We start from the raw sequence: 8,288 nt of genomic DNA, 5'->3' as shown, positions 1-8,288 counted from the left end.
ATATATAATAATTTTATATTACGAATAATAATAATAATAATAATAATAATAATATATTTATATATTCTTTATTTATATGTACTTACTTTTATAATTAACATCTACTTACTTTTATTTAAAATTATAATTTAAATTATTTAATTTTATAATTTATAATGATAATATAATTTATAAAATTATAAATATTTATTTATTACATACTTATAAATTAAATTTTAATATTTTAAATAAATTATTAATTAATTTAATATATTTATTTACCTTAAATAAAACATATAAAATTCAAAAAATGTATTTATCCTTATTTTATTTTCTAATTATCAACTATTAATAAAATACTAACTTAAAATCTTATCTAATTATATATAATATTCTCATATCAAATTTAAAACCAGATATTAGTTATATAAAAATATTAAAATTATATAGTAAATTGTCAATAAGATTTTAGTTAAATAACCCCCCTCATATATATATATATATATATATATATATATATATATATATATATATATATATATTAAATGTGACTTTTACTAAGTATTACACCGCTCAATAACTTTATATTAAATGTGAATTTGGTAAATCCAACTGTTAGATTGAAAGCTCATATCTGTTATAGATTATATATACAAAACTTTATATTAATTCAAGATGATTTAATACTTCATTTTTATAAAACAAAATTGATGTAATATATTCATTTCAAATTACACTAAAATATGAACACTTTGATTACCTTCCAATTGTTGTTCAATTTTAACAAAATTTGATATACATGTATAAATTAATATGAACTTTCAAATTAACGGTTGGATTTACAAAATTCACCTTTAATATAAAGTTATTAAGCAGCATAATACTTAGTAAAAGTTACACCGGTATAATTATTATAACCCCCTATATTATATATATATATATATATATATATATATATATATATATATATATATATATATATATATATATTCTTTTCAAACCCCTTAGTCCTAATAAGACAAGAAAATTTTATGAATTTATCTTGATGGATTCAAAATTTGTTTCAATCAAACACAATTTTGATAAAAGTGATAACCAGCTTATCACTCATTCAACTCTTCAAATTCTTAAAATTTTAACTTTTAAAGATTTTGATATAAAACCAAATCAAGTCAAAAAAAATTTCCAGCCTTTTGACCCAACTGGTTATAACTACTGGGATTATCTTAATGCCTGGACAAATGTTTTCTGGTTCCAGAATAAAAATCACAAGCATTCTTGACTGATCTACTTCAAAAGGAATGTCCGATATATATATATATATATATATATATATATACATATATATATAGGGACGGATGCACGTTTGGAATAATGGGGCACTTGCCCCCACTACTAATTGACATATACATAATTTTTTATCTAAAAAAATAATATATTTTAAAAAATAAAAATTATATTCTTGTAAAATAAATATATAGATTCAGAAAAAATGTTTATTTATTGATATCTGTCAAATTTTTTAAGGAAATTAATTCCCATGTGATAAAAAAAAATTCTTAATAATGAATTAATTTTTTTTAAAAATTTTAATTATAATATATATATGTGTGTGTATATATATATATATATATATGTGTGTCTTAATATTCACAAATATAATGTAATATATTAAAATAAATAATTTTTTGATAAAATAAAATTTGTAACATGCATGTTTATCTTTTGTATTTTTTATTTATTGTATACATTGATTGAAAAAATCAAAATAGTAAAATTGTATACATTGATTAAAAAAATCAAAATAAGAAAAATCAGAAGATTTATGTTCCATTTAGAATTGTTATTATAAGATATATTTTAAAATAAATTATAATCTAAAAATATATATTAGATATTGTACTATCTGTACCGCCAAGCCGAGCTCGAGCTCGGCATTGCAGTGGAGAATGACCTCGGACGCTCATTGCACGACGTCAGCTTGGCACTTAAATAGATCATAACCGATCTTAGGGGATCTCGCTCCAGATGGGATCCGTTATCTAATCACATCATATCTTATCTTAGGCCCAAGGCCCAATGTAACCCTAACTCACACTAAGGTACGTGCATTACATATACGAGACTCATACTCATACAAACCCTAACTTTAGCATCGGAGTCTCTTTTGTAGGTACCACCCCCATCTTGGAGCATCGAGCGTACCAGCGAAGGAGGCTCACCAATCTTACTCGGAGGATCATCTCTACAGTAGATTTCCGGTAAAAACATTTGGCGCCCATCGTGGGGCCGATCAAGACAGCTCTTATCGGCCACGCTTATGGTTTGTACCAGAAGCCATAGCAGACGCGCAACAGACGACCTAGATCATCCATCTGCCATGGATAGCGAAGCAGCATTGAGGAGGTTTCGGCACCCTAGTCAGAAGGTTCACAGCGCTATGCGACGAGCCGACCTCACCATGTCACTTCAGCCGCCCTGGGCAGTCTCAGGAAAAACGACGACGAACCACTCCGGGCGTTCATGGAGCGATTTGTCGCCACCTCGGTTAAGATCAGAAATCTGAACCCCGAGGTCGCCCTGCATGCCATGCTTATGGCACTCAAGCCCGGACCATTCGTCGATAGCCTATGTCGTGAGTCTCCTCGCGACATGGACGAGCTTCGCGCTCGCGCGGTGGGCTACATCTAGATGGAGGAACACTCCGCTTTCCGTGACCAGGTTCACGGAAAAGGACCAGCGAAGCCAGAACAGGGGCACAAGGATAAAATCAAAGTCAACAACGACAGCCAGTTCAAGAAGTCGACTAGAGAAAACAGAGGGGGGAGATATGACTTCTACACTCCCCTGAACGCACCCAGAGTCCACATCCTGGAGGAAGCCAGCAACAGCAACCTACTCGCCCTTCCACCACCAGGTCACACTCCCAACAGTGCTGACAAGTCCAAACACTATCGGTACAAGAACCACGGTCACACCAGGGAGGAGTGTCGCACGCTCCAGGACCGTATCGAAGAGCTCATCTAGGCAGGTCACCTCGGCCAGTACGTCCAGCGACAGCAGGGTCACCGAGGGGGCTACGGTGGACGAGGACGGGGCAGAGGTCGTGGTTCGGGAGCTCGCACAGACCAACCCTCGGGCTCCCAACAAAATGCCAACAGCGCAGTACAAGCCGAGATAAGTCAGGAAACAGGGTCAGCTCCCTTACGGGGAGTAATCAACACAACTGCAGGTGGTTTCGTTGGGGGAGGCGCCAGCAGCTCGGCCCAGAGGAGACACCTGCGGAACATCAATTGCGTCCACTCTACCACCTCGACTTCGTACCAGAGCTCACCGCCGATCTCTTTCTCTGACGAGGACTACACAGGCGTCAACCCTAACCAAGATGATCCCATGGTCATCGTCGTAGAAGTAGCCAACTAGGAGGTGCAGAAGACACTCATTGACCAAGGTTGCCCATTATGCCTACAAACACAGCATACCGAAGCACATCAGAAAAAGGATTTTCACAAACCCTAATAATCTAAAAAGAGGGCGAAATACTCACTCTCCAGGCCCCTCTCCCTGTATGCTGAGTTCGCAAGCGACAGAACGAGCTTGCAATCCAGCGGACGAGGAAGCGCTACGAGATTCTCAACGGGGTCGCCTCCGAAGCCGTCAGTTTCAATTGGCCAACCCCATGAAACCTGGACGGTTCGGAGCACCAATAGAAAGGGAACTAAGGTAGCCCGCCGAAGTAAAATGCCCCATCCTCCAATGGGTCGACACCCACAAGAGCGACCCGAAAAAACTCTTGCTTGAAATTTTGTATGAGTGGGCGTAGAGGGTAAACAAACCCCCATCCCCACTCCCGCTCAGGGACAGTATGCCATAAGGAGGAACGCCTATCTTCAACTGATAAAAATGAAGAAAAACGGGAAGGGACACCTCTACCCCTAGCATTGAACAGAGGACTTGAAAAGCCCTCAAAAAACCCCAACTATTGGGGTGCAACTGGCAAGGGGCCGAGTTGACAAAATTCAAAAAATCACACTCAAATTGGGTGAAGGGAAGGCAGACACCTAAATCCCTAAAAAAACAATGGTACATATAGAAATGGGGAGAGTCAGTGGACTTCCCCATATACACGCCCTCTCTGGCCTGACACGGTTCAAGACGGGTCATTCAGGACACAGAAGGGTCACAGATTCTGAGCAATCTTAAAACCGCATTGACTTCACGAAAGGACCGGAAAACGCTTTGGGCCTCTACCATCTCGTGCCGAACCCAATCGTACCCAGGAATGCCTGGAACGAGGTCCGATGGCGAAGCCACCTCCTTCTTTTTCGCGGCGGTGGCCGCTCCGGCAGCCGCCACCTTACCCCGTGCCTTGCCCTTGGCAGGCGCGGAGGAACCAGCACCACTCCCTCCAGCCATAAAGACGAAAATAAAGACCCGAAGAAGAGTGGGGAAGAAAGAAAAAGAAAACTGCAGAAAAAAGTACCTGGTACTCTTCCTCAAAAAATAACCCTAACAATGACTGGGTTATCGAAAACGACGACGGGGACTGTGAAAATGGAAACGGAGAACGAACGGAAGCAAGAAAGCAAAGAGAACTATCGTACTCGAGAAGCCAAAGAGTGGAAGAAAGTAAAGTGAATGAGAAGAGACGCGGGAGAGAGAAAGAAAAGGGTTTTTCCCCAAATTCAAAATGATCACAGCACGTGTCAGCCAAAAGGCACATCTAACGACACATTAATTGGAAACCATCATTACATAACCTCCATCCTCATAAACGCGCCACCAGCACGTTTTCAGGAAATGACTAGCTATGACACATGGCACCTCAACAAGCAGGCGTGCGCGAAAGGTCACTGCTCCCTAACGAGCTCGGTCTTAAACTCCTCGACCTACGATCTTCGGAGCTCGGGGGGCTAGTGTACTATCTGTACCGCCACGCCGAGCTCGAGCTCGGCATTGCAGCGGAGAATGACCTCGGACGCGCATTGCACGACGTCAGCTCGACACTTAAATAGATCATAATCGATCTCAGGGGATCTCGCTCCAGATGAGATCCGTTATCTAATCACATCATATCTTATCTTAGGCCCAAGGCCCAACGAAACCCTAACTCACACTAAGGTACGTGCATTACTTATACGAGACTCATACTCATACAAATCCTAACTTTAGTGTAACACCCCAGTTTTCCAAAATGATTATTATTATTATATTTGATAGTTATCTTTTATTCCAAATGTAGCTAATTCACACTCCATTTATGCTTAATTATAGGCTTTAGAAACATATGTATATTGTTGGGCTTAATTAGATAGTTGTAAACTTTCTTTTTGTTAAAATCGTTTTCGCTGGGCTGACTGGCAAGCCTCGGTTTTTGGGGCATAACTCGGTCTGTGGTTGTCCAAATGATACAAACTTTATATCAATGGAAAGCTAAGATAAAATACTATAACTTTTATGAAGAAACCATTTTCAAATTCCTTCATCTACCATGTTGAATATTCTAAAAACCGCAACATATTTAACTCACGCTGGCAGCCTGACCCCTGTTCACTAAAACAGTCATATCTGGAGTTATAGATCTCCTTTTTCGGTGATTCCAAAACGATTGAAAAGATAACATCCTAAGCTACAACTTTCATGAAGACCTCGTGACCAAATTCAGACGTCTAGAAGGTCAAAATGGGAGTGCCAAAGGACGTGTCCACTAAACTCCACTAACCATCCACCATCACCACTAACTCCTCCACTACCACCACTAACTCATCCACTAAACCTAATTTCCTTATATTTTAATGTCTTTTGAAGGCTATAAATAGCCCCTCAATTCTTCATTTCAGAACCTCCCTAAAACACTTCTCATTTCTCTTCTCTTGTAATTTTTCTCTCTACGTTCTGCTTAGACTGAAGGAGCCTAGGGGAAGAAGTTCTGCTCTAAGTTTTAGCGAGATTCTGCCCAAATTTCTGTATATCCAGGTAAGGGGGGGAGTGGGAAACCTCGCTTGGGGGTGTGGGAGTAATCGTTAAATAGTTGTTTGTAGATTGGCTCCCGATCTTATGTCTGTTGTTTGTATGAAATATTGTTATTAATGTGCTTTGCTTTTTATATTACTTGATTTCTTGTCTGTAGTAAATAATAACTATACTATTTTTATAAAAGAAAAATAAATAAATAGTTTATTAATAAAGGTATGGAAGGCTAAGCCTCCTATTAATTAATAAATATGTAATTGATGTTAAAAATGAATAAGTTTTAAAATAAAAATACCTATACGAACTTATGAAGATCTTATTATGACTTGAGTATATGAAGTATATATGAGACCTGTGCGGACCTATGAGGATATGACTGTATGAAATATGTACTCATGACTTGTGACCTATGATCCATGAATGGACCATTGAACTGTTGAACTATTGGACCGTTGGACTATTGGACTGATTGGACCATTGGACCGTTGGACTATTGGACTATTAAAGTTGGATTAATAAAATAAATCATAATTATGAAATATGAATCTTATATGTGTAATATGCTAAATGTTGAGTCTATGAATGTATGACATGCATCATATGCATATATATTATTCCAGGTGTGCCGCTAAGGCCGCATACCAGTGATGCTAACAAGGTGTATGAACACCAGTGATAGGTGTGCCTTCGGGACACCAGTGATGTAACATGCTAACGAGGTGTATGAACACCAGTGATAGGTGTACCTTTGGGTCACCAGTGATAAATTCTGAAACTTCCGTATGGCGCCACATGCATGCATTTTGTGAGTCGAGTCAATAAAATCATTGCATGATTTATAAATGTACATATATATATATATATATATGATATTGATTATATTGTATGTGTGTGTGCTATTTAACTTTTATTTCTATACCTGCAACTAAGTGAGAAGTTTCTCACTCCTCTTGTTATTCTTGTATATGTTTAAATTTATGTTGCAGGTAATCTTAATCATGAGGATGTTGGTAATGAAGTCTAGAGGCTTAAGTGGGCATGCTCTGATAGGATGTGACATCGGGCTTAGCTAGGCTTCTTTCTGGGATAATAATGTTTTATTTTCCTTCTTTTGAAATTTAAATATATTTGTATGATATAAAAAAGATTATAAATTGATTCCTAACTAGGAGGCACTGCCACCTTTACTGGGATTAATTTATAATCTTTGTTTTATTATGACTTCTTGAGTTTGGTATAAATGTTAATTACGAATGTGCATCTTCTACCTTATGATATTTATTATCACTCTAATATTTTTTTTAATATAGTTAATGCTTATTAAGTAATTATGTTGGGGTAGAGGGTGTCACATTTAGTGGTATCAGAGCCCGGTTGATTCTATCGGCCGTGAGTTATGTGTCTACTATGTTTATTGATTGTAAATATATTATGTTATAGTTGTCTGTGTTTATTAAAAGTTCTATATATCCAGATTATGGCTGGTAGAAATGATCGTGCGATTGCTGATGCTCTCCAAGCATTAGCCCAAGCTATGAACAACAACAATATGACTGGAGTTGTTCCTAACTGGTTGGAGCAATTTCAGAAGAATAACCCGCCGACCTTTAAAGGAGGATATGACCCAGATGTTGCAATAAATTGGCTAATGGAAATCGAAAAGATCTTCAATGCTATGGAATGTCCTTTTCCTCAGAAAGTGAGGTTGGCTACCTTTATGTTTACTGCTGATGCCCATTTTTGGTGGGAAGGAGCACTTCAAAGGATAATAGATGGAGGAATGCAATTAAATTGGGAAAACTTCAAAAGAGTTTTTCTTGAGAAGTATTTCCCGGATGATGTGAGAAGCCAGAAGGAAGCTGAATTTCTTGAGTTAAAGCAAGGAAATGATACGGTGGCACACTATGCTGAAAAGTTTGATGCCTTGGTCCGTTATTGTACCCATTATCATGGTGAGGGTGGCGAACGGGCTAAATGTATTAAGTTTGTGAATGGCCTTCGTCCTGAGATAAAAACCGCAATTAATTATCAAGAGATTTATCACTACCCAACGCTTGTCAACAAGAGTAGAATCTATGACCGTGATAATCGTGCACGTTCTGTCTTTTACAAGGGAGCTGGAGGTCCTATTCGTGCAGTGAATTCAAATACTTCTGGTAAGAGTAAGCCTTATTCTGCTTCTACCAGATCTCAGGGAAATATGGCTGCTGCCAATAGAACTAAATCGTCCACTATGAACACTACTGGTAGTGTTGGAGGGTCTGTGTCTATTTCTTCAGGAAGATGTGGAAAGTGTGGACGGATCGGTCATATTAAATCAGAGTGTCGTGACAAGG

At 37.9% G+C, this 8,288-nt stretch overlaps 1 long non-coding RNA gene across 1 annotated transcript; it reads left to right on the top strand.

Annotated features, from left to right (window-relative positions):
• The first annotated feature begins 4,643 nt into the window (after window positions 1-4,643).
• Window positions 4,644-7,206, top strand: LOC145956790 (uncharacterized). The gene is made up of 2 exons (XR_014433043.1): window positions 4,644-5,955; window positions 6,939-7,206. It is a non-coding gene; the product is annotated as an uncharacterized LOC145956790 (long non-coding RNA).
• Window positions 7,207-8,288: the final 1,082 nt, after the last annotated feature.

The sequence above is a fragment of the Cajanus cajan genome, chromosome 4 (genome assembly GCF_000230855.2).
Source record: "Cajanus cajan strain Asha chromosome 4, NIPB_CcT2T_4, whole genome shotgun sequence".
NCBI classification, from domain to species: domain Eukaryota; kingdom Viridiplantae; phylum Streptophyta; class Magnoliopsida; order Fabales; family Fabaceae; genus Cajanus; species Cajanus cajan.
The sequence above is the reverse complement of the archived record's forward strand: the minus strand, read 5'-3'. Positions and strand labels throughout refer to the sequence as shown.